This window comes from Arachis ipaensis, chromosome B10 (genome assembly GCF_000816755.2).
Source record: "Arachis ipaensis cultivar K30076 chromosome B10, Araip1.1, whole genome shotgun sequence".
NCBI lineage: Eukaryota > Viridiplantae > Streptophyta > Magnoliopsida > Fabales > Fabaceae > Arachis > Arachis ipaensis.
In genome coordinates, this window is record NC_029794.2 from 110672829 (window position 1) to 110700807 (window position 27979).

Sequence of the window (27979 nt, forward strand, 5' to 3'; positions counted from 1 at the left end):
GCTACAACCTTGTTTTTATTAGATTTCACATTAGCCAACCCTTTTCTAAAGTCGCGATGTTCGATGCCAATTTTTACTCTTTTGTTTGACCTTCAAACAAAACTTCAGCAATCTGGGACTTAGCTTTCTCACATTTTTCAATTGTGTGTCATGATTTGCTAAAGCCTCGATCGATTGGTTTAACTCATCATCAGCATCTTAAATTTTGGATAGATGAACATAAACCTCTTCGATAAAGGAACTTAGAGCTGAATGAGTATTAGAAGGAATGTGGGGGACTAAGAAAAGCAAGAGCATTAATAAGTCTAACCTTCAAATTGGCGTCATTATTAATATATCCTCTAGAGGTTGATTTAGATAGTTGAGGATGATGTTGACTTGTTCGACGACCTGAGGATCTAGGCCCATAGGAGCAAGAGAAGTAACTTCCTCTGTGACTTCCTTTTCTTTGAGTGGTTCATCAGGGATCGACTCTTTAACATGTGGAATGGTATCACTCAGTTCTGGACTTGAAGATACCACTTTAGTCCCTTCAGAAGAATATACCTGTCGAGCTTCAGTTAGGATGTTCTCCAAGTTGAAGTCAATGTCATCAAAGTTTAAATCTCCAACTTCTAGAGGAGGAACAGTGAAAGATGCTTCTAGATCTTGATCGATAGATTTCTGTGTCGATGGTTGAATATGAGAAACCATAGTTGCTGCAGCCGTCAATCTCAACCCATGGACAGGACCAGACTCTTGGCGAGTTTCAGCGCTATTTGGAAGAGGGTTGTAACTTGCCTGAAAAGAAAAACAAGTCAAATAGCAAAGAATGATTGACTCGATGAATTCGATCAATAAAGAACGTACCAGAGGAGAAGTCATCGAAGTATATGAAGCAGCAGTTGAGGGTGGATTCTGAGTTGGAATCGGAACAGAGATCAATGGAGGCTAAAGAATTTTTGTTTTTGCATGAACAGATTGATCGACCTCTGGGTTAGAGGGGGCAACATCAGCAATTTGAGAAGAAGTCCCTATCTGAGATTGCTTCGACTGAGATTACCTCGACTACAAAATAATTATCATAAGAAAGACAAGTACATGGTGAGGAAAGTTGCAAAAACATTGACCAAGCATGTACCTTGAAGGAAGTGGTGGGCCGACTCTTCTTTGGTAGTTCAGCATTCATTAAGATGTCAATGGGACCACGTTTCTTTGAAGTGAGGGTCGCACCCTTTGAGCTACCTCTTCCTCGACCACTACAGCCAGTTTGGCTCTTGGAGGAGCAGTATCTTTATCTGAATCCTAGATTTCTTCAATTGGAGGAGAGTCAATAGCAACTCCAGTAATGGTAGTGGGTCGAGCACCTGCATTGAAAGAAGTTACAAAAAGGGATTTTGAAAAGAATAATCAATCCAAAAGAGTATGAAGTACCTGAAGGATATCTAAGGATCCTCGTTCGACCACTCAGCACAAGATGAATGTCTCGACCGTATTCAAGATTAGTCGAAGTTACTCCACATGTCCTTGGATCGTTTTTTTGAAGTTCATAAATTACCCTTAAAGATCCTTTAGGAGGGTCAGAGAGTCCATCTACAAGGCCAAAAGGGGCATAGGGAAAAGAAGAAAATTTGAAAGGATGCATAAAAGATTTTCTTTTGGCTAAAGTATCTTTAGCGTGAGCTTTGAAAAAAAGGTCGAAATACCTGTTAAAGTGTGCCTCTTTCTTCTTTTTTCATACCTCTAAAGCCTTATTAAAGACCTATTTTACCTTCCTAAAGTGCCATTTAACTTGATAGTATTTCTCAAACTTCACAATTTTAGTGATGTGTTTACCTCTAATTTTCCTTGATGCAATGGCAGTCTGCACAATAGTAGGAAGCAACAATTGACATCCAAATGCTAATACCAGGTCAACATTCATTGATGGTTTAGGTCCAACATCTTGGTCAGATCATTTACCTTTGATACTTCATATGAATTAATTGACCCCCAGGGTCGAAAGAAATGGGTGAAGGCAAGGTTTGAGCTAAACCGAATTGTCGAGCAACATACTGTGGAGAATAGGTAATGAGTTTCTTTTTAAGGGCCCAAGTTGACTCTTGAGGTAACCCGACAGGCAGAACTTGCATTACAAGAAAATAGAATATTTGTAACAAAAACTTTGTAACAAATTTAAAATTATTACAAAAAAATATTTTTCTGTAACAAAAATTAGTGATTGTTAGATAATAATAATGTTTTGTAACAACAATACAATTTGTTACAAAACATTTTGAGATTTTGTAATGACTTGTTCTTTTATTACAAATTATATTGGCTTTTGTAATGAACCAGTATTTTGTTGCAAAATTTTATAATATTTTGTAACAAAAATTTAATTTGTCACAAAATTTAATATTGTTTGTAACAAATTATTTGTTAGTCAAAAAATACAAAAATTTTGTAACTAAAAAAATTTTATAAAAAATTCAAGATTAAATGATTAATTTTTAAAAATAGTATATATTATTTTATATTTTTTTATAAAACTAATATATAATTTTTACTAATTCTAATCCTCACTTTCACTCTTCATTCTACCGCTTGTTGGATCACCCTCCTTTTTTCTCTCTCTTTTTTTATACTAAAGATAGAAAGACTCGAACGCACATCTCTTAGATGAGTATGAGAATACTATACCATTTGAGTTATAACTCATTGGTGGTCACCTTCCTTCTCTTATTTAAAATAAATTTATAACAAATATTATTTTTTGTTTCATTACCACTCTAAAATTTAACATATTTTTACACTTAAATAAATTTTTGAAAAACTCCCTTAAGAACAAAATATAGAGCTCTGGTTGTCACCTTTTCTGATTCTACTTTCACGCCGTCGTCTGCCCCTTTGGACATTGCTGCTTTTGAATCGCGCCCTGTCGCTAATTCTCTACCTCCTCGTTGTGGTCCAACCTCTAATTAGCTAACTCAAGTGTCTCTTATTCTGTGATTTTAATTGATTTGGTTTCTGTTTTGATTTGAATATTAATTTGGTATAATGATGCCTGTTTTCGTCCTTGGTTCACTGGCTGGAATTGCATTTTCTATTTTGGTCACTGATTCTCTGGCTGAAAATTCATTTTCTGTTTTGATTACTGCTCTGTTTTGGTCATTGATTCAAAATAGAAAAACATTAATTCTGTTTTGGTCACCTGTTTGTTCTTGCCATGTGACAGTGTAACCTTCAAAAATCTAAATAGTGATAGGACACTATTTTCTGTTAGATTCCAACGGCTGAAAGTGATTTGCATGCTGCATTGGTGCAAGCAGAATCTATACCAGTATCTTTTCTGATTTCTCATTTCTTTATGTGCTTTCTCTCAAATTTTAAGAACCACTTTTGTCGTTAGGTATCACAAACTGCAGCTTTTTATAGCACTGATTGCTTTCTTTATCATAGTGTTTTGGATGAGTGAAGGTAAAAACCTGCACAGATTAAATCGAAATCAACAAAATGAGTAGAACTTATTAATGATAAATTCATGAGACAGAAAATTATTAATAAATAAATTGATAAACTAAACTGTGAGAAAAGACACTCACTGGTTGAGTTGGTGCGAGTCTTGCTACATTGTGTATTTTCACAACATAAGCACTCTCAAAATGTACAAGGTCTTTATGTGCCTTAATCTGAAATACAACCACAAACATAAACTCAACATACAAAATCTATATGAAGATATGAATAATTTCTTTTAGCAAAAGTATACATACATCATTATGTAACTTTGAGGCTATCACTGGTTATAGGAAACTTCTGTACCGGAAGGCAATAGCAGTTAACAATGATTGGTTAAAAAATAATAATAAATATGTTTAAAATACAAAAAATTCTCAACCATTAATAACTCACTGGAAGCACTCAATTTTGTTAGTCAATTCATAGAAGTGAATCTCAATGGATATTGTCAACTAACAATTTAAGTCATCAATGCTGTATACCTAATGTTGATGAGAATGAGATGATGAAAATTTGTTACAAATTTGTAAACTTAAATAAATTTGTGGTGGTGAAATGTTCCAAGAAAAATCCTATGGTGCTGCAATAGTCATTGTTAGACAAGAAAGCAATTGTCAGAGGAACCACTGTGCAAGATAGATAAAGCATGCTTTGTGTTTATTTTGTACATTTTTTTATGCTTGTTTTCCCTTGAACATAAGCATTAAGGAGCTAAAAGTTTTTGATTAAAAAATAATTTAATAGCCTAAAAATGATTTAATGGGTGGCTAAGGCTTCTTAGTCGTTAATGGTTTGGCTACTGTGTATAGGTTTTAAACTTTGAAGTTTTTTGAGTGTGCAAACAATTAATTAATTAATTCTAATTTGGATTTGAATTTAAGTTGGGGCATTTTAAGGGTTGGTGAGGTTAAAATTTTGGTTAGGTAAGTTTAGATGGACAATCAATAAGGTTGGTTTCCCATAATTTGTATTCACATGATAAAAGGATTGTTAATAAAATTGTCATTTTCACTATTTAAGCTATGGTAGATCAGATTGAGCAGATGGGGCTGAGTATAGAAAATCTTCAGAAGGTTGGTTTACTTAAAAAAAATAATAGCTATATCTGCAGATGATATTGTTCACCTGTGTGTTCTTATTTTGCTTGATATTTTTTCATGTTTGGACCAACAATATGATTTTTTGAATAGTAGATACATTGAGCAAGTTTGACAATGCTCTTATTTGAGCAAGTTCTGTCTTTATATCATTGTGCAATATTAAGTTAAGATGGTGGTTAAAACAATTGTGTGTGACAAAAAATGCTTTAGCTCATCAAGCTTGTGTATTACGAGCTGATTTGGAGAAAGTTCTTCAGGATAATGCTTCATTGGTTTTGAAAATTGGTAGGCATTTATCTTTTTCCATGCTCTTATTAATAAAGAATCTAAATTGTACCGTTAGTGACTTGTACACATCTATTATTGTAGGTAGAGAAGACAAGTTGAACTTGGATAACAAGGCTGTCGTGAGCAATTTTCAAGTAGAGCTTGCCCAACAGGTTAGTTATCTTTGCAATACTGATTTAGTATCTGTCATTTTTGGTGCCATAAAATGATTGTTCTAGTAAAGAAGTGAAAAGAATTTTGTAGTTGGTGCATATAATATATATAGAGTGTGTGCTTATTGAATTTCAAAAGTAATGTGCTAAAGGAAGTATCTGTTTTTCCTTTGGAAAAAGAAAATTAAATTCGAATCATGAAAGTATTATAAATTCTTCCTTTATTCTGTAGGTTGATGTAATTGTTCAACTTCATAATCTCTTGTTTTATCTTTCTCTTTGTATTTTTTAATGGACCTTGTTATTCAGGTTGTATAATGATTGAGAAATAAGTGAATTGATTATATGTTTTATGAAATCATAGACGGTAGAAATATCCAAGTTTTAGGGAAGGTTCTGGCAAAATTTTTTGAATAAAAGTGAATGAAAAAATTGTAATTAGTGTTTTTCTAATTTTTGTTTTGGTTTTTTCTATTTACAAGAGTGTTAAAATGGTGACAACATACTACCTAAAGGACTCAAGAATGTTTTTATTCATAGAGACACTAATCTATGTTAGATTTTTAACTTTTGGTTGAACTTGTGGAAGAAATATAAATTGTGAAACTAATCAATATAGACACTAATGTTATTTTGTTTCAAAAAAATTTTAGTTAAATGAAGCATGTTTGAATTATCTACGTTATTACATATCATATAAATGTTGACTTGCTCAGTAAATTAGTTAATATATTAGTTAATTAAAAAAATAATTTGATAAATTATGTATGTAATTTGTATTAAAAAATTTGTTACAAAATAAATGTTGTACTTTCGTAACTAAAGAAAAAAATATATTGTTATGAAAAATATTTTAAAGGTAAAAAATTGTTACCATTTTTTAACGAATTTTAGTTTTTGTATTAAAAATATTTGTTAAAAAATATTACTTTGTATTGTAACAGTTTCATTTTTTGATACAAAAACTTTTTGTAACAGGACATACTGCAATAGCCCTTTTTGTTACAAATTCTTTTTGTTTCAAAATTCATATTTTTTGTAACAATTTTTTCATTACAAATACTATTTTTTTTCTTGTAGTGGGGAGTTAATATCCTAGCCCACAGATCATCGACTATTGCTTAGTTTTTGGCTGAGGAGAAGTGAAGGAATTCAAGTGTGAAATGGCACTAGGTCGAAAAGAAGAAGGATTAGGAAAGTATGAGACATTGTGGTCTTCTTTGATGTCAAAAAGAATAAAGAAGAAGTGTCAAAAAGCACCTATAGAAGACATAGTTTTTGGTTTTGTCCAAGAAAGCTGAGAAAGACAAATACCCTCAATAGGGGTGCTAGGAAGCTCAGTTGAAGAAGCTGTGAATCGAGGTTCGAGAAAAACTTTTAACCAAAAATTGACAACTCAGAGAGGACCAAATGGATTGATCGGGAGTCTCCTCGATGGATTCCACCGACAATCAAAGAAAGAACTTCATATAATTGACTCAAAATCAAGGCAGGGAGATCAATGAATTTCTGATGGTGAAACATAATAGTCAGGGGAAAATAGTTACTTTTTTTAATTTAGACCGACTTCAAACAAAACACAAAAGAATTGAGTCAAAGACGGAGAAAGGCTACATGTTCACTGTCGAAAACGGGGTCTCCTTCAGAACCTATGTTGTTTTGAATAAAACTCGAGATGGAATTAGACTCGAAGTTGATAACAAAGTCATCTTCCGAATAATCGGGCGATGATAAACTGCTATTTTACGGTTTATTTTGTATTGAATTGAGTGGATTTTATCCATTATTCTCACACTTATGCATATAATTCGCATGTTTTATATTTTCCATCCTAATTTTGTGCTGTAATTGAAAATATGCTTCTTTGGCCTTAAATTTACTAATTTTTAATACTCCTTTATTACCATTCGATGCCATGATATGTGTTAAGTGTTTTCAGAGTTTATAGGGCAGGAATGGCTTGGAGGATGGAAAGGAAGCATGCAAAAGTGGAAAGAACACAAGAAAATAAAGATTTGAGAAGCTGATGTCGACGCGCACGCGTAAATGACGCGCACGCGTAAATGACGCGTGCGCGTGATCGTGCAATACTTAAAGCGACGCGTACGTGTACGCGTGACAAAACGTCACATGCTGCAGATATCAGAATTCGCTGGGGGTGATTTCTTGGCTACTTTTGACCAAGTTTTAGGCCCGAAAACACTACTTAGAGGCTGCAGAGTGGAGCTGGAAGGAGAAAATCATTCACACATTCATTCACAATAGTTAGGTTTAGATGTAGTTTTCTAGGTTTTAGGGTTTTTAGTTTTAGTTCTTCTCAAATTCAGATTTCTACTTTGCTTTTATTTAGTTTTCTTCTATGATTATTTGTTCTAGCATTTTAGTTATCTACTTCTCTTATTGATTCCTTTGTTTTGCCCATTTAGTTTATGAACTCTTATGTTACTCTCAATTTCCTTTTTAATGCAATTTTATGTTTCATGCTTATGGCTTCTTTATTTAATTGTTGGTTGTTGATTTCTTGCAATTGTTAGTCTTAGATTTTGCTATGTCTTGTTAGTTTTCCATGTTTTTATTTTGTGCCTTCCAAGTGTTTGATAAAATGCTTGGTTGGATTTTACGTTAGATTTTTATGTTCTTAGCTTGGATTGAGTAATTTGGAGACTCTTGAATTATCAAAAGTATTTTGTTGATTGGTGTTTGAGACTTGCTGGTTGGCTTAGGCTTCATTAAATCTAGTCTTTGATTAGGACTTGTGAACTTAAGTTGATTTTGCTCACTTGACTTTCCTTCATTGTTAGAGGATAACTAAGTGAGAGCAATTTGTAATTACCATCACAATTGACAATGATAATGAGGATAGGAATTCCAATTCTCAATCCTTGCTAGGACTTTTCTTAGTTGTTATTTTATTTCTTTGTCATTTACATTACTTATCTTTTATTACAAAAACCCCAAAAATACTTTTACATAACCAGTTATAAGTACACTTCCCTGCAATTCCTTGAGAGACGACCCGATGTTTAAATACTTCGGTTTATTTTTATTGGGTTTGTATTGTGACAAACAATTTAAACATTGATTGAGGTTTAGTTGTCGGTTTAGAACTATACTTGCAACGCGATAATTTTTGTGAAAATCTTTACCAACATTTTTCACCCGTCAAGTTTTTGGCGCCGTTGCTGGGGAATTGCAAACGTGTGCCTTATTATTGGTTATTGTATATATTTACCTTTTGCTTGTTTGTTAGTTTTTGTTAGTTTTAGGACTTTGTTGCTTATTTTTATTAGTTTTTATTTTTATTTGCTACTATGAATTCTCACCCCTTTGGCTATAAGTTTGGTTTAAATTATGTTGTAGGGAATGGAAGCTACAATGAGAACATGCATCAAGGATGGTACAATCAAAGATGGGAGGAGCCACAAGGATTTGATCAACCCTCTTGGAAACAACCTCCACCAACGTAGTATGAGCAAGATCCATTCCAAGATGCATATCAAGCCAATAGCTATGGTAGACCCCCTTGTAGTTACCAACAAGCCCCACCATATGCCTATGAACCTCCTCCTTAACATAGCTTTGAATCACTATACTCACAAGTCTCATCCTACCAAACACTTCCATATGACCCTAACCCATACCCACCATACCAACCACCTTATGAGTCATATGAGCCATACATAGAACCACCCCAATTCCAACCCAATTACTCCCAAGAACCACCACCTCGATATACATCACCTCCGATGTATGAAAATTTTCAACCATAAGATGAATTTTCTTTTCCACCACAACCCCCCATAGGGGAATGTCCATATCCATCAACCCAAGAGCAATATGATCCTAATTATGTTAGCCAAGCAGAACAAGAGTCAAAGGATCGTCTCAAGGAAGTAATGGATCAACTTCAAGCAACCATCCGTCAAAAGTTTGACCCATGTGAAAACAAGGGACTGGAGTGTGTTGTACAACAAGTGGAAAAGATGGAGAATGTTGAACTGCCACATCCTTATCATGATGAACCACCCTTTTATCATGAACCCTTCCTCCTAAGCAATGAACCCTCATATCCACCCGAATATCCAATGAATGACACTTTTGGTGTTCTTCTTCAAGAGCAAAGAGAGATGCAAAGGACAACACTAGAGTTCATAGCTACCTTGACCGAGGTAGTAGATAATTTAGCTTCACTGCATGTCAACTCAAGGCACTCCCATGGCTACATGTGGAGAATCAATAAAAGAGTGTAGCATGAAGGACAGACTAGGAACTCTGGTGGAAAGTGAGGAATGTAATTTTGTATTGGAACAATTGGAGGAAGCCGTACTTGTTGAAGAGGAAGAAGTGGTTGAAGACTTAGGAGACGCTGAACCTCCATGAGAATCTAGAGTTGTAGAGTATTCCTCCAAGAATCTTGAAATTAATGTTGAGGAGGGTAGTGCACAACCTCCAAGGCATATCCCCTATGAAGAATTGGATGGAATAGATCAATAGGCGAGTTCCCTTGGTGATGATGATCATGAATCAAACCCTCTTAGTAATGAATTTGCATCCACAAGTGAACCCCTTGAGTTTGAAGAACCTTCTCCCAATAAAATTGAAAGCAATATTGAGGTAGATCTCTCTCAACCTTATATTTATGATTTGAGTGATGGAAAAGAGTTGGATAAATTAGGTGAAGAAGAGCTTGAAGGTGAAGAATCTCTTCAAAATATGGAAGTCCTTCGAAAAGGATGGACGGGAGTGGAATATGCTTTGTCAAGATCATTAGAGACTTCTCTACCTAGGTTGTCGTCTACTCCTTCATTTGAGTGGGTAAAACTTATCTCTATTAGCTTTATTGTCCCACTTGAGTATGGTATGCTTGAAACAGATGGTCAACTTAGGAAGCTTTGTGGAATTAAGCGTAAGAGAAGGATGTTTAGTGGTTGGAGTTGCAAATCACGACTCATCAAGGTTGAGATTTCAAGAGATAGATGCAAGGGTTGGACTAGTGATCATTTGGTTGGATCTAAGAGAAGAGTTTGGTATTGCATTGAGAATTCGGATTGTTTACCACCCGGTTGGAATAATGATGATCAACTTCAAGACGGGTGTAGAAACAAGATTTGAGATCCGGCATACAAGATGATTAAATTTGGGAGCTCAAAGCCTGTGAAGAACTCCATCATGACTTGGTGAATTCACTTGGTAATATTGGAGTTTATTGGAAGTCCAAGCGTTGGTAGAAGTTTCAAGATGAGTTCAAGTACAAGCCACCATGACAAGGAGCTCACCAGTTGTCCAACTTAAGGACTTTAACTAAAAGTGCTAGGTGGGAAACACCCCACCATGGTAAATTCTTTCTATTTTCTCTTTTATTTATATTGATAATAAGTTGCATTTTTATTTTTGGTAGGTTTATTTAGTTTATGTTGTGGTTTTACTTATTTAATAAAGTCTGACTTTACTTTGGCAGCTTGTTAGTTTATAAAAAAAAAGTGCATATGACGCGAACGCATCATATGGAGGCTCACTCGCTATTAAAAATGAATAGAGAGTTACGCTAGAGACGTGCGGGAGCGGTGCCTGGTGCACAAGCCACCCCACGCGTACGCGTTCACCTAAAATTTTGTCAATCCACGCGTAAGCGTCAGCGACGCATACGCGTGGTATGAAAATCGGCGTAACTTGGTGATTTGAACAGAGAGTTGCGCTGCCACTGTGCGAGTGTTGTGCGCGTAGCACAATTCACATCCACGCGTACGCGTGATTGACGCGTACGCATCGCCGCAACCCACACGTACGCATGGGCGACGCTTACGCGTCGTGTCCTGTTTGTCATTTCTTCCTTCTTTCTTTTCTCCTTTCTCCTTCTTTCTTCCTCCTTTCTTACTTTCTTCTTCTTCATTTCTTTAACTTCTCATCCTTATTCTCTTTCATTATCTTTTACTTCTTGCATTTGCATACTTTCATTCATTGCATTTTAACTTTGTGCATGTTTTTATTTTCTTTTCTAAATTCACTATTTTTCAATTGGTGTTGTATTTTCTACCCCACTGTTGACTATTTCTTCCATTATTCTGATGCTTAGTGACTTGTTTTACATTGTTAGGTGCTATTATTTATAGGTCAATGCTAATATTTTCTGACATTTGTATTCCTTGTGCATTGATATGAACGTATATTGTCTTTCATGACCCACTCTCTCACTCTCATTGTTGCAATCCTTGCACTATTGATATGCCATCTGCTTATATTGTTTTCTCACTTGCATGTTGTAGCTACCATGTCGTTGAGACCATCATTATTATTTGGCAATAACCCACATATATTTTATTCCTTTTCATATCTTTGTTTGTGGGTTCTTCTTATTCCTTTTTCTCTTCTTTCAGGATGGCCATCGAGAAGAGAAACGGAAAACTTCTAAATGGGACGAACAACAAGTCGCTTTGCACAATCTTTTGAAGAAAGCGCATTAGTTGTAGCAACCCGCCCACTTGCACTTCTTTGCATGCACCAAGGACGGTGCAACCTTTAAGTGTGGGGAGGTCGATACCGACTTCCGTGGGTTAGTTACTTTCTTGCCAACACCAATGTTTAATTTCCCTTACTAGTTAGTTGTTGTATTGCATAATAGATTACACGTGTAGTTAGTTGCTTGCATTTATGCCTTACTTGGTTGAAGTGATGAATTTCTTTTCCAAGAAAATATTTTATAGCATTTCACTAATTTGAATTAAAACTTTTTGAACTTGTTTGAAGAATTTAATTTGGTACATGGTTTAGTGCTCGAACACACAAAACCAGTGAGATTTTGAGCCTATTTGATTGGTTGCATTTTATCAACTAATATTTTATTTTGGTGTGTGTTGTTCTCTCTAAAATTGTGATCTTTGTCTTGCTTAATTCTACATTTCCATTGTTTGATGTATGCATGCACTTATGTGATTGAGGCCTTGTTTTACTATAGCTCACATATCTATATGGCCTTATCCTTTTCATTATCCTTTGCAAACCAATGTTGAGCCTTTTTAACCCCATTTGTTCTTTACTTTAGCTCATCACTAACTCTAAGCAGAAAATAATAATGTCCTTAATTTGAATCCTTGGTTAGCTTAGACTAGTGAGAGTGCTCATGAATTAAGTGTGGGAAAATAGGGTTTGGAAATTGGGTATTGTATCTTTTTATGAAAATATGAAATGAATGTTGAGGACATGTTGATGCATTCAATACCTTAATCATATGCATTGAGAAAAACATAAGAAAAGAAAAATAAAAAGAAAAAAATAGAAAAAGAAAAGAAAAAAAAAGAGCAAATAATAAAAGGGGACAAAATGCCCCCAAAGTAAATGGTGATAGCAATGCATATGTACTGTACTCAAAATTCGGATGCATGAATATGTGGAAAACACAATTAGTGGGTAGTTAGATTTTGTATTCTGATTACATGGATTGTCTTAAGTTAGGTGGGAAGTTTAGATTAATTAAGGATTCAGATTTTAGTCCACTTGACCAAATACAATCCTACATTAACCCTAATCCCATTACACCCCCTTAAAAGACCTCTTGATATGTGTATTTGTGCATTAAATTTTTGTTAATTGGTAGAAGAAGAGCAAGTCTTAGAAAGTAAGGTTAGTAGAGAATTGAGAGAATCGAACCTTAAACACTTGAGTGAGTAGAGTGTATACACTTTCGGTGAGGGTTCGATGCTTGATTCTTTGTTCCCGGCTTTCACGAGCTTTCTTCTTCCAAGTCTATTTGTGCTTCACTTTATGATTTGAATTAGTGAAATCCAGTTCATATTTGTTCTTGGAGAATTTAATTTACTTTTAACCAAGTAGGTAACAGCATTTTTGCATGTAGTTGCATTCACATAGATAGGTTGCATTTCATAAATTCTACCATTCCTCTTCACTCTTTTGGTTCTCTTGAGCTTAGCATGAGGACATGCTAATATTTAAGTGTAGGGAGATTGATAAACCACTATTTTATGGTTTATTTTGTATTGAATTGAGCGAATTTTATCCATTATTCTCACACTTGTGCATATAATTCGCATGTTTTACATTTTCCTTCCTAATTTTGTGTTGTGATTGAAAACATGCTTCTTTAGCCTTAAATTTACTAATTTTTAATCCTCTTTTATTACCATTCGATGCCGTGATATGTGTGTTAAGTGTTTTCAAAGTTTATAGGGCAGGAATGGCTTAGAGGATGGAAAGGAAGCATGCAAAAGTGGAAGGAACACAAGAAAATGAAGGTTTGAGAAGCTGATGCCGACGCGCATGCATGGACGATGTGTGCGCGTGATCGCGTCATACTTCAAGCGAAGCGTACGCGTGACAAATCGTCACGTGCTGCAGATATCAGAATTCGCTGGGCCGATTTTTGGGCTGCTTTTGACCCAATTTTAGGCTTGAAAACGCTGCTTAGAGGCTGCAGAGTGGAGCTGGAAAGGGGAAATCATTCACACATTCATTCATAATAGTTAGGTTTAGATGTAGTTTTCTAGAGAGAGAGGTTCTCTCCTCTCTCTAGGTTTTAGTTCTTCTCAAATTCAAATTTCTACTTTACTTTTATTTAGTTTTCTTCTACTCTTATTTGTTCTAACATTTTAGTTATCTACTTCTCTTATTGATTCCTTTGTTTTGCCCATTTAGTTTATGAACTCTTATGTTACTCTCAATTCCCTTTTTAATGCAATTTTATGTTTCATGCTTATGGCTTCTTTATTTAATTGTTGGTTGTTGATTTCTTACAATTGTTAGTCTTAGATTTTGCTATGTCTTGTTAGTTTTCCATGTTTTATTTTGTGCCTTCCAAGTGTTTAATAAAATGCTTGGTTAAATTTTACGTTAGATTTTTATGTTCTTAGCTTGGATTGAGTAATTTGGAGACTCTTGAATTATCAAAAGTCTTTTGTTGATTGGTGTTTGAGACTTGCTGGTTGGCTTAGGCTTCACTAAATCTAATCTTTGATTAGGACTTGTGAACTTAAGTTGATTTTGCTCACTTGACTTTCCTTCATTGTTAGAGGTTAACTAAGTGAGAGCAATTTGTAATTACCATCACAATTGACAATGATAATGAGGATAGGAATTTCAATTCTCAATCCTTGCTAGGACTTTTCTTAGTTGTTATTTTATTTCCTTGTCATTTACATTACTTATCTCTTATCACAAAAACCCCAAAAATACTTTTCCATAACCAGTTATAAGTACACTTCCCTGCAATTCCTTGAGAGACGACCCGGAGTTTAAATACTTCGATTTATTTTTATTGGGTTTGTATTATAACAAATAATTTAAACATTGATTGAGGTTTAGCTGTTGGTTTAGAACTATACTTGCAATGCGATAATTTTTGTGAAAATCTTTACCGACATTTTTCACCCGTCAGTCGACCATGAAACAAAGTCGCCATCAATTGGCAAGCCGGTCAGAGTTGAAATTTTCATTAAAGTCGGACCCATCATTCTGTATGAAAAATAAAAATTGTTGGTAGTAGGACACCAAAAGTATAAACTGGCCCCTAGTAAAGGAGTTGTGTAGGAAACGTCAAAAGTGTTATATTCTATTAAAGATATATAAATATACTAATTTCAAAGCATGCATGATATTGATAGCTTTCCAAACAGGTTTATACACTGGTGCAAGTCAAGACATCCAGTCCAAAAAGTAAGAACTTAAATCCCTAAGGGGAGTAGTTCTGAAAACGTGACCAGCAAAATATGAGATCTTAATATTTGTACATAAAATCAGGGGTAAATGCTCTGGGGTGATGGAAAAAATGGAAAAATAGACTTAATTTATTCTGGAGTAGCTATCGGACCTAGAAAAAAATGTAATACCCTATTTACTGAGAATGGAAGGAATACCTGGCTGCATCAAAGATTAGAGGTCTCGACATTTGAATTTAGGGCCTTCAAAATCCCATCATCAATATAAAATGTAGCCCCTTCAATCATTAATTGAGGAAGAGAAATAATCGCTACATCATCATCTTCTTTGAGAGGATGAGAAGGAGCAGCAATAGTAGCAGTGGTTGATGGAAGAAAAGATGACGAAACGGCAGCTGCAGACGCCATTGGAGGCACAACGGTAACTGTTGCAAAAGTAGGAGCCATCGAGGCAGCCACTACAGCAAAGGTGGTAGCCATAGTCGTTGAGGAAGAAGAAGCAGCAGTCATGGCTAGTGCGGTACTCGAATGGAGAATGGGTTGATAAGCCATGGGTGAATCGTCGTTTGGAGGAGAGATAGGTTTTTTTGAAATTGGAGAAGGAGTAATTGTAAAGGCATTTATATTCAAAATGGCTCATTAAAAATCCAAGGAAACGTGACGTATTTTCAAGAAAAGCGCGCGCCGCTTCAGCATTGTGTAACTAAAATATCTTTTTAAAATTTAAAATGACATGTGCCAAACACATGACCCCAAACATATAAAATTTGTATTTTTCAATAAAATAACAAATTTTAAAGGGGCAATTTATTGGTAGTAAAAATGGGTTCCTCGATTGGAATAAGTCTCGACTACGAACTAGGTCAACCGCAAGGGGCATGAAGGTCAAGGAGAGTCGAAGTTAGATAGATAATGCAGGAAAAAAGGTTGACTAGTAGTTATTTTAACTTGAGTACCAAGATTTTTACTTGACTCAGGTTGAAAGTGAAAAACATGGTGCGAATTTTGGAGAACAAGCTAAAGAAAGAACGTGGGAGAAAAAATGAATAACTGTCAAGGATTTTCTCTATAAATAAGAAGGATTAACACAAGCATACATTCCAATCCGTTTTAAGCCATACCAAAATTCCGTAGAAATTTTTCAATCACATTGACACACGGAAGAATGAGATGCTTGTGCATGTGAGTGTTGAATGTCATCACTTTTCTCTTATTTTTTTTATTTTTATTTTCTTTTTCTTTATTTTATAATTTTTTTATTGCAATTTTTTTATCATTTGCATTTTTTATTTTTTCTTCTACTTTTCATTACTTCCAATTCCATTGTGGATTTCAGCTATTTCATACGTGTATATTATTTTCAAATTTTGTTTGCTTTAAGTTTATCGATTGAAATTTTATAATCTATCGATCCAACAAAAGTACTGATTAAATAAATTTCAGATCGAGCTCATCCTTTTGAAAGAGGAGTCGTATCTACTTCTTGAATAAATTTTGATACAAACTTATTTTGACATTACCTATTAAAATAAAAAAAAAAACAAGTAAAACAGGTATATATTATTACAATTGAACAAAACTAATCTAATAATTAAATGCATATCATTTTTGTATGAGTTCATAAGGAACCTAAAACAAGCATGCCTACATGTAAGCTTAAATTATAGTAGATTAAGTACAATTTGAATTCAATTCCAAAGTGTGGCACTAATAATATACATGATAATTATTCAAATTTTGACTTGACTTGAGATAAAGTCGGTGGAATATTATTGGTATCGCTATTTCTTTAAGTTATTATTGAAGTTGAAAGTTAAACCTATATTGGCCGACTACGTATTCTTTGTCGGAGATGGACCACGAATCACTCACTCTTGCCGGTGGCCGTAAGCATATGGCCGATGGGGCATTGGGATAGTATATATTTTTCTAAATATCTTTTTGAATTTTAAATAAGAAAATAATATTTTTCTTTTTAACATTTTTAGGATAATAAATATACTTAAACTTTTACTTTGTATAGAAATTAATTAAGAAGATGGCTAAAAGAATTATTCGCAAGTATATATATATTTATAATTTTTTCACCATTTCAAAATTAAAAAAGACAAAAAGTCTACGATGATACTTTGCCCCAGTTGCTAAAGTGTTTTTTTAGTGATGTTTGTGTTTTTTTCCAAAAGTACAAGTATTTTTTTTTTTACAGTAGTTAATTTCTTAACCCAATGGATCAATAATTAATNAAAATGTATAATTTAAAATTTAAAATAAATAAAATAAATAATATTAAAAAATTGGCTAATATTAATCGAAAAAAAAAATTGATTACATATAGAGTTATTGAAACTATGATATAAAACTACAAAACATTAGTTCATTCCTGAATTCTATGTATTGACCTAACAAAATATTTTTTAATTCATAAATATTCCACGTACTTAATAGCATGCTAATGCCTAGTGGTATTATTGGTTACAGAGACAGGAAGGAAATGAAAAGATCGAATTAGAAAGAAATCAGACATATTATATTACGTACACATGAACATGAATAAGTGAATAGCGGTTTGATTTAGCCATTTTGTGGTCAAATCCATGTACGTCCATGAATGGTGATAAGTATAGAAGCTTTCAAGTATATTAGTATATCAATAAATTTTAATCGTTAATTTTAATTATATATTATATATTTTTTTATAATTAAATTAATAATTAAAAATTATTAAAATATCAATATCGATACAATTGAATGTTTTCCATAATTATATATAGTGGTCACACCATAGCACTTATTTGCAGAAAATGGTGCAATTCAATTTCCGTATTTGCAAGAGATAGTTGCATTGCACACGCTTGTTACTTGGTCAAAGCCTCAAAGGCCACTCCTTTATTAATACATACGCAAACAAAATAGATATTTAACGACCCCAAGAAAAATTGATAATTGACAAAGAAGAAATGTTCAATTGTCCGTTAGTACTTTAGTTTAGTACGAGTATATATTTAAATAGATTTTAAAAAAATTTTTAGTCAGATTTTTTTTTTTTTTTTTGTTATCAAGGATTTCTATTTGTTATCAAGGATTTCTATTTGAGTATTGTTTTACTTAATTTTGGATAATCTTAACAAGATATCGAATCAAGCTTGTATCAAGATCTTAGTTGGGGGAGTAAATATGACTTCTCTGAAAAAAGAACGAGTTCGACCTAAAAATTACTTAGTGCTCATGTTAAAAAAATGTATAAAATGCTCAATAATATTAAATTATGACAAATAATATAAAGAATCGTAATAAAAAAATAAGTAAAATAAATGAAAGCTTTAAATGAATAAAGTATAATTGAAATTAAATAAAACAAAATAACAATAAAATGCTTGAAGCAAAGGAATGAAAAGAAATGAATTAAAAGGAATAAGAAAACAAAATAAAATAAAATAGACTCCAGACACTCACATGTACTTGCACTCCATTAACTTTTGTTGCGTCAGTGTGACTGAGAATTTCGCAAAGTTTTTCTTTTTGTAATGGTGAAGTGTTCCAATTGAAATCTCTGGACTCTTCTAAACTTCTCTTATTTATAAACCACAAGAAGTGAACTACAGAATGCTTCTCTCTAACACGATTTGGCTTCCTCCTTTTTCTCAGGGTCTTTGTGATCCACGACTTTGTCTTGACTCCCAACTTTAACACCCCACGTTCTCTTTTACTTTGGCCGCCAAGTCCTATATTCTGTATTGGATAAAGCCACGTGCAATTAACACATTTCAACTTTAGATGCTTCCGACTTAACTCATCTTTATAATTAACAATTCACTTCCCTATGGTCGAGTTTTCATGGTAAGTCAAAACTTCTGATATAGATTAACCCTTGTGCCATATCATTTCGACTTACACAATACTTTGGCTTTTCATGGATCGGTCGATTTGCTTCACCCTGGTCGAATTGCCTGCCCCCTAAAACTTGTCTTTTCAGAAAGTGAAATGATAAGTTTTACTCGATCACGTGCCTTACACGCGATGACTTTTGAATTTTAAAAATTTTGAAAAGAGAGTTATGCAGAACTGAAACGGTTCGCGCGTTTCTGGGGATATGTAATGTTCCCTATGGGCTTTAACGAGCCTTCTAATTTTAAACCCTTCATATTCCTTTAGAGAATTTAGTTGCTTTTCCATTATCATCATTACCCTTCATTTCTTGAAGAATTTTTCTTTTCTCCGATGTTTTCCTTTCCATTTCTTTTTCAAGGCTTCTCAATCTGGTCTTCATTCTAGTAGTATTCTTGCTGTTACTTCTGCTTCATCTTCTTCTACTACAATTTCTGCCACAACCGCCACTGTTCCTATTACTTCCTCAACTGGTGGGACCACCACATCATCTTCTCTTCCCACTTTCATTGTTGTTGTTGAGAATACCGCTTTTGCTCCTGGTGGAGCCTCTGCTGCTCACATTTCTCCCTCACAAGAAGAGGATGAAGATGACGTTCAAGTCATAGCACCCCCTCCTCTGGTGGCTAATGTGTCATGGTACGCAGAATCGTGATTACACTTTAATTATGTAAAGTTCATTGCTCTTTCTTTCCCTGGTAATGGCGCCAAAAACATGATGCCAAAACCACGGTTCACAACTCCGTGTAACTAACCAGCAAGTGCACTGGGTCGTCCAAGTAATACCTTACGTGAGTAAGAGTCGAATCCCACGGAGATTGTTGGTATGAAGCAAGCTATGGTCACCTTGCAAATCTCAGTCAGGCGGATATAAATTGATAATGGTGTTTTCGAATAATAATTAATAGAATAGGGATAGAAATACTTATGTAATTCATTGGTAAGAATTTCAGATAAGCGAATGGAGATGCTTTCGTTCCTCTGAACCTCTGCTTTCCTGCTATCTTCATCTAATCGGTCTTACTCCTTTCCATGGCTGGCTTTATGTGATACATCACCACTGTCAATGGCTACTTTCGGTCATCTCTCGGGAAAATGATCCAATGCCCTGTCACGGCACGGCTAATCGTCTGGAGGCATCACCCTTGTCAATGGCTTCATCTTATCCTCTCAGTGAAAATGGTCAACGCACCCTGTCACGGCACGGCTATTCATCTGTCGGTTCTCGATCATGCTGGAATAGGATTTACTATCCTTTTGCGTCTGTCACTAACGCCCCGCAATCGCGAGTTTGGAGCTCGTCACAGTCATTCATTCATTGAATCCTACTCGGAATACCACAGACAAGGTTTAGACCTTCCGGATTCTCTTGAATACTGCCATCATTCTAGCTTACACCACGAAGATTCCGATTAAGAGATCTAAGAGATACTCATTCAGTTCTAATGTAGAACGGAAGTGGTTGTCAGGCACGCGTTCATAGAGAATGATGATGATTGTCACATTCATCACATTCATATTGAAGTACGAATGAATATCTTAGAAGCGAAATAAGATGAATTGAATAGAAAACAGTAGTACTTTGCATTAATCTTTGAGGAACAGCAGAGCTCCACACCTTAATCTATGGAGTGTAGAAACTCTACCGTGAAAATACATAAGTGAAAGGTCCAGGCATGGCCGAGATGGCCAGTCCCTCTGATCTAAGAACCAGGCGTCCAAAGATGTCTAATACGATAGTAAAAGGTCCTATTTATAATAAACTAGTCACTAGGGTTTACATGAGTAAGTAATTGATGCATAAATTCACTTCCGGGGCCCACTTGGTGTGTGCTTGGGCTGAGCTTTAACTTTCCACGTGCAGAGGCCATTTGTGGAGTTGAACGCCAGGTTTTGATCCATTTCTGGCATTCAACTCTGGTTTTGGATCCTTTTCTGGCGCTGGACGCCAGAATTGGACAGAGAGCTGGCGTTGAACGCCAGTTTGCGTCGTCTATTCTTGGCCAAAGTATGTACTATTATATATTGCTAGAAAGCCCTGGATGTCTACTTTTCAATGCAATTGGAAGCGCGCCATTTCGAGTTCTGTAGCTCCAGAAAATCCACTTTGAGGAGGTCAGAATCCAACAGCATTAGCAGTCCTTCTTCAACCTCTGAATCTGATTTCTGCTCAAGTCCCTCAATTTCAGCCAGAAAATACCTGAAATCACAGAAAAACACACAAACTCATAGTAAAGTCCAGAAATGTGAATTTAACATAAAAACTAATGAAAACATCCCTAAAAGTAACTAGATCCTACTAAAAACATACTAAAAATAATGCCAAAAAGCGTATAAATTATCCGCTCATCACAACACCAAACTTAAATTGTTGCTTGTCCCCAAGCAACTGAAAATCAAATAGGATAAAAAGAAGAGAATATACTACAAATTCCAAACTATCAATGAAACATAGCTCCAATCAAATGAGCGGGACTTATAGCTTTTTGCCTCTTGAATAGTTTTGGCATCTCACTCTATCCATTGAGGTTCAGAATGATTGGCATCTATAGGAACTCAGAGTTCAAATAGTGTTATTGATTCTCCTAGTTCGGGGGATCCTGTGGGGTCCACAGATCCTGAGATGATCCTGTGGGGTCCACAGATCCTGAGATGATCCTGTGGGGTCCACAGATCCTGAGATGATCCTGTGGGGTCCACAGATCCTGAGGTGTCAAGGCATTTACATCCCTGCACCAATTTAGGCATGTAAAATGCCCTTGCACACAACTCTGGGAATTCAGCGCCAGGTTGGTACCCATTTTGGGCGTTCAACGCCCATTTGCTGCCATTTCTGGCGTTGAACGCCAGAACCATGCTTGTTCTGGGCGTTCAGCACCAGGATGTTGCCCATTTTGGGCGTTCAGCGCCAGAACCATGCTCTATTCTGGCGTTGAACGCCAGACAGATGCTCCTCTAGGGTGTGATTTTTCTTTTGCTGTTTTTGATTCCGTTTTCAAATTTTTTGTTTATTTTGTGACTCCACATGATCATGAACCTATAAAGACATATAACTAAGAAAAATATAGTTAGATAAATAAAAATTGGGTTGCCTCCCAACAAGCGCTTCTTTAGTGTCAATAGCTTGACAGTGGGCTCTCATGGAGCCTCACAGATGTTCAGAGCATTGTTGAGACTCTCCAACACCAAACTTAGAGTTTGGATATGGGAGTTCAACACCAAACTTAAGTTCCTTTCAGAAGTGTACATGAACTGGTTATTTGCAACCATGTCAATGAGTTCTTGAGCTTCTGCAGGCGTTTTCTTTAGGTGAATGGATCCACCTGTAGAGGTATCCAATGACATCTTAGATAACTCAGACAGACCATCATAGAATATATCCAGGATGGTCCATTCTGAAAGCATGTCAGAAGGACACTTTTTGGTCAGTCCTTTGTATCTCTCCCAAGCTGCATAGAGGGATTCACCTTCTTTCTGTCTGAAGGTTTGAACATCCACTCTAAGCTTGCTCAGCTTTTGAGGAGGAAAGAACTTGGCTAAGAAAGCCTTGACCAGCTTATCCCAAGAGTTCAGGCTATCATTAGGTTGAGAGTCCAACCATATTCTAGCTCTGTCTCTTACAGCAAATAGGAAAAGCATGAGCCTGTAGACTTCAGGATCTACTCCATTAGTCTTAACAGTATCACAGATCTGCAAGAATTCAGTTAAGAACTGAAAAGGATCTTCAGATGGATGTCCATGAAACTTGCAGTTCTGCTGCATCAGAGAAACTAATTGAGGTTTCAGCTCAAAATTGTTTGCTCCAATGGCAGGAATGGAGATGCTTCTTCCATGTAAATTGGAATTAGGTGCAGTGAAGTCACCAAGCATTCTCCTTGCATTATTATTATTTTCAGCTGCCATCTTCTTTTCCTGTTTGATAATTTCTGACAGGTGCTTGCTGGTTTGTTGTAATTCAGCTTCTCTTAGTTTCCTCTTCAGAGTCCTTTCAAGTTCTGGATCTGCTTTAACAAGAATATTCTTGTCCTTGCTCCTGCTTATATGACAAAGAAGAGGGCACAGAAAAATAATAATAATAGAGATCCTCTTTTTTTTTTTTGAGTGAGGGAGAGATGTTAGTAGATGAATAAACAAATAGAAGGAGATGAGAGAGAAGAGATTTTTCGAAAATTATTTTTGAAAAAAGAGTTAGTGATTTTCGAAAATAGTTTTTGAAAAAGGTTAGTAATTTTCGAAAAATAAAAATTTAAATAATTAGTTAATTAAAAAGAAATTTTGAAAAAAGGGGGGAGATATTTTCGAAAATGAGAGAGAGAGAGTTAGTTAGGTAGTTTTGAAAAAGATAAGAAACAAACAAAAAGTTAGTTAGTTAGTTGAAACAAATTTTTTGAAAAGATAAGAAGTTAGGAAGTTAGAAAAGATATTTTGAAATCATATTTTGAAAAAGATAAGATAAGAAGATATTTTTGAAAAGATATGATAGAAATTAGTTTTTGAAAAAGATTTGATTTTTAAAATCACAATTAATGACTTGATTCACAAGAAATCACAAGATATGATTCTAGAACTTAAAGTTTGAAACTTTCTTAACAAGTAAGTAACAAACTTGAAATTTTTGAATCAAAACATTAATTGTCATTGTTATTTTCGAAAATTTGATATAAAATTAAGAAAAAGATTTTTGAAAAATATTTTTAGAATTTTTCGAAAATAACTAAGAAATTTGAAAAAGATTTGATTTTTGAAAAGAGATTTTGAAAGAGATTAGATTTTCAAATTGAAAATTTGATTTGACTCATAAGAAACAACTTAATTTTAAAAATTTTTGAAAAAGTCAACTCAAATTTTCGAATTTGATGAGAGAAAAGAGGGAAAGATATTTTTTTGATTTTTGAATTTTTATGATGAGAGAGAAAAACATGAAAATTATGCAATGCATGAAATTTTTAGATCAAAACAATGAATGCATGCAAGAATGCTATGAATGTCAAGATGAACACCAAGAATACTATGAAGATCNTTTCGAAAAAAAATGCAAGATGCATATGCAATTGACACCAAACTTATAACATGACTCAAGACTCAAACAAGAAACACAAAATATTTTTTATTTTTATGATTTTATGAATTTTTTTGGATTTTTATTTTATATTTTTCAAAAATTATTTAGAAAAGAGAAAAATAAGGATTCAAAATTTTTAATATGAATTCCAAGAATCTTATGCTCTAAAGCTCCAATCAAAGGGTTAGGCATGGCTGAATAGCCAGCCAAGCTTTAGTATGTAACTCAGACATGACACGCCCAACATACTCATTCCCAAAGGAATTAGACATGGCTTTACAGCCAGCCAGGCTTCAACATGCTTCATGAAACACTAGAATTCATTCTTAAAAATTCTGAAGACAAATAGATTTTTGAAAATATTTTTATTTTTATTTTTATTTATTTATTTTTTTTCGAAAATTATATGAAAAATAAAAAGTAAGGATTCCAAAATTTTTAACATGAATTCCAGGAATCTTGCATTCTTAGTCTAAAGGTTCAGTCCAGGAATTAGACATGGCTCACTAGCCAGCCAAGCTTTCAATGAAAGCTCCAGTCCAAAACACTAGACATGGCCAATGGCCAGCCAAGCTTCACATGCTTCATGAAACACTAGAATTCATTCTTAAAAATTTTGAATAAAATTTTTGAAAACAATTTTATTTTTTCGAAAACAAGGGAAAAATTTTGAAAGATTTTTGAAATTTTTTTTTTTTTTAAGAGAAAACAAAAAGAAAAATACCTAATCTGAGCAACAAGATGAACCGTTAGTTGTCCATACTCGAACAATCCCCGGCAACAGCGCCAAAAACTTGGTACGAGGAATCATGATTACACTTTAATTATGTAAAATTCATTGCTCTTTCTTTCCCCGGCAACGGCGCCAAAAACTTGGTACGCGGAATCGTGATTACACTTTAATTATGTAAAGTTCATTGCTCTTTCTTTCCCTGGTAATGGTGCCAAAAACATGATGCCAAAACCACGGTTCACAACTCCGTGTAACTAACCAGCAAGTGCACTGGGTCGTCCAAGTAATACCTTACGTGAGTAAGGGTCGAATCCCACGGAGATTGTTGGTATGAAGCAAGCTATGGTCACCTTGCAAATCTCAGTCAGGCGAATATAAATTGATAATGGTGTTTTCGAATAATAATTAATAGAATAGGGATAGAAATACTTATGTAATTCATTGGTAAGAATTTCAGATAAGCGAATGGAGATGCTTTCGTTCCTCTGAACCTCTGCTTTCCTGCTATCTTCATCCAATCGGTCTTACTCCTTTCCATGGCTGGCTTTATGTGATACATCACCACTGTCAATGGCTACTTTCGGTCATCTCTCGGGAAAATGATCCAATGCCCTGTCATGGCACGGCTAATCGTCTGGAGGCATCACCCTTGTCAATGGCTTCATCTTATCCTCTCAGTGAAAATGCTCAACGCACCCTGTCACGGCACGGCTATTCATCTGTCGGTTCTCGATCATGCTGGAATAGGATTTACTATCCCTTTGCGTCTGTCACTAATGCCCCGCAATCGCGAGTTTGGAGCTCGTCACAGTCATTCATTCATTGAATCCTACTCGGAATACCACAGACAAGGTTTAGACCTTCCGGATTCTCTTGAATACTGCCATCATTCTAGCTTACACCACGAAGATTCCGATTAAGAGATCTAAGATATACTCATTCAGTTCTAATGTAGAACGGAAGTGGTTGTCAGGCACGCATTCATAGGGAATGATGATGATTGTCACGTTCATCACATTTAGATTGAAGTACGAATGAATATCTTAGAAGTGAAATAAGATGAATTGAATAGAAAACAGTAGTACTTTGCATTAATCTTTGAGGAACAGCAGAGCTCCACACCTTAATCTATGGAGTGTAGAAACTCTACCGTGAAAATACATAAGTGAAAGGTCTAGGCATGGCCGAGATGGCCAGCCCCTCTGATCTAAGAACCAGGCATCCAAAGATGTCTAATACAATAGTAAAGGGTCCTATTTATAATAAAATAGTCACTAGGGTTTACATGAGTAAGTAATTGATGCATAAATTCACTTCCGGGGCCCACTTGGTGTGTGCTTGGGCTGAGCTTTAACTTTCCACGTGCAGAGGCCATTTGTGGAGTTGAACGCCAGGTTTTGATCCATTTCTGGCGTTCAACTCTGGTTTTGGATCCTTTTCTGGCGCTGGACGCCAGAATTGGGCAGAGAGCTGGTGTTGAACGCCAGTTTGCGTCATCTATTCTTGACCAAAGTATGGACTATTATATATTGCTGGAAAGCTCTGGATGTCTACTTTCCAATGCAATTGGAAGCGCTCCATTTCGAGTTCTATAGCTCCAGAAAATTCACTTTGAGTGTAGGGAGGTCAGAATCCAACAACATCAGCAGTCCTTCTTCAACCTCTGAATCTGATTTCTGCTCAAGTCCCTCAATTTCAACCAGAAAATACCTGAAATCACAGAAAAACACACAAACTCATAGTAAAGTCCAGAAATGTGAATTTAACATAAAAACTAATGAAAACATCCCTAAAAGTAACTAGATCCTACTAAAAATATACTAAAAACAATGCCAAAAAGCGTATAAATTATCCGCTCATCATATCACAATTCTACAATGATGATGGCACTCTGCGAGCTCCTAACCCTAATGTCAAGACCATCAAGCTCTAGAGGAGCCAGATATTGCTTCCATTCAAGGTCACAAACGTCTTATATTCATATTTGGGGCCACTTTCGACTCAAGGACAAGTCGAATCTATTTCTTCTTTCTTTCATCTCCCCCTGATCACCTTCTTTTAATTTTTTTCAAGAATGTTAAGACTACTTATTTTGCTGGTCGAGTCTTTAAAACTGCACCCCTAAAGAGTCTAGCTCTTTGTTCTCGACTTGGATGTCGAGACTATCTTCAACCTACAAACCTGTATGGAAGTCATTAGAAAAAGTTTCTGCTATTAAACTAGCCACTTTCGACTTATCTTATACTGCATCTCTTTTAGGGGCTAGTTTATATTTTTGTTGCCCAGCCACTAATAACTTCCATTTTTCTTATGGGATAATGGGCCCAACCCTGATGGAGGTTTCTACCTTGACTAGCATTGCTCCTGATGGGGAGGATGCGTATTAGGCTACTGAATACCCTGATGATGTTCTTGACATCAACTTTGACTTGACATCTATGTCAGATTTTATTCAAAACAACATGGGGTCTGAGGGTGACCCTGTCACTGATAGTGAACACGTAGCTTTCCTTTTTTGTGGTGGAATGCCTTCATTTTTTGTCCCAAACCAATTCAAATCCAAAAAAGTAATTATTTGCCATTAGCTATTATGCTCCACTGTAAAAAATATGTTAACCTTCCTTCTTTGATTTTGGGTCAACTGTATGAAACATTTTCCTTAGTGGTTAGCAAGATTCGACGGGGTGAATCCTCGATTAATTTCTTTGGTCCCTTTTGGGTTGTAAATCTATGGTTGAAGGCTGTACTTGAGCCTCAATTCACAATCTCTTCTTCCGAAGTAGTAAAAGCTCAGCATGATGGTATTCGATGCTCTCTTCTTTCCTTGATCAAAACCAAAAAATATGTCATCTATTGATGCTTTTTGCTATTCCATCAATCTTCTTCTTAATATCAAGACTGATGATAACTCTTCTTATTGCCCAAATCCATTCACTTGTCGAAAAAGCGTTGTTGGATATATCCATTCCTTGACCAGTCTTAAGCTTAAAAACTAACATATTGTCGATGAACTAGTCAAAGACATTAACCCCTCAAATCCTACTTGTGGGTCTTCCAGATGGGTCGACAATGGCTCTGAAAAAGAAATTAGTCACTTATTCTCCTTAATATGTGCCGAGGAAATTTGGCCTAGAACAAGCATTGCCTTCTCCCTTTTTTCAAGATCCTGAAGCATAAATGATTCATTATTAGGTGTTGAGTCTAGAAGAATTCGATCAAATTTTGGATCTTAATCACCAAAGGGTGACTTCTTAATGCCAAAGATGTGACCTCAAGTTTTGTTTTCTCTCGACACTTGCCTTCCACAAATGGTGGTCGACTTATTATAATTCTCATTGCACATCATCTAAGCAAGCACTCTCTAACTTGGTTCTCCCTTCTGCACAAACTGCCCCAGCATCAAAGAAAACTAAAGGTGACTCTGTTGAAGAAATTCTTAAGTTTGAAAAATATTATAAAGTAAGATGCATTTCAGGAAGGTAAAGTATGTTTTCAATGAGGCCTTAGGGGTATGGGAAAAGACGAAGGAAATACATTTTCCTAAATGTCTCGACTGTTATTTCAAGACTTTGGCTTGAGATCCTTATGTTCAAAAAAGACACTTTATGCAAAAA

The 27979-nt window shown here is 35.1% G+C and overlaps 1 long non-coding RNA gene across 1 annotated transcript; it reads right to left on the minus strand.

Moving 5' to 3' along the window:
- LOC110267444 lies at positions 3349-3766 on the minus strand. The gene is made up of 3 exons (XR_002355082.1): positions 3735-3766; positions 3564-3650; positions 3349-3446 (listed from the first exon to the last, which is right to left on the minus strand). It is a non-coding gene; the product is annotated as an uncharacterized LOC110267444 (long non-coding RNA).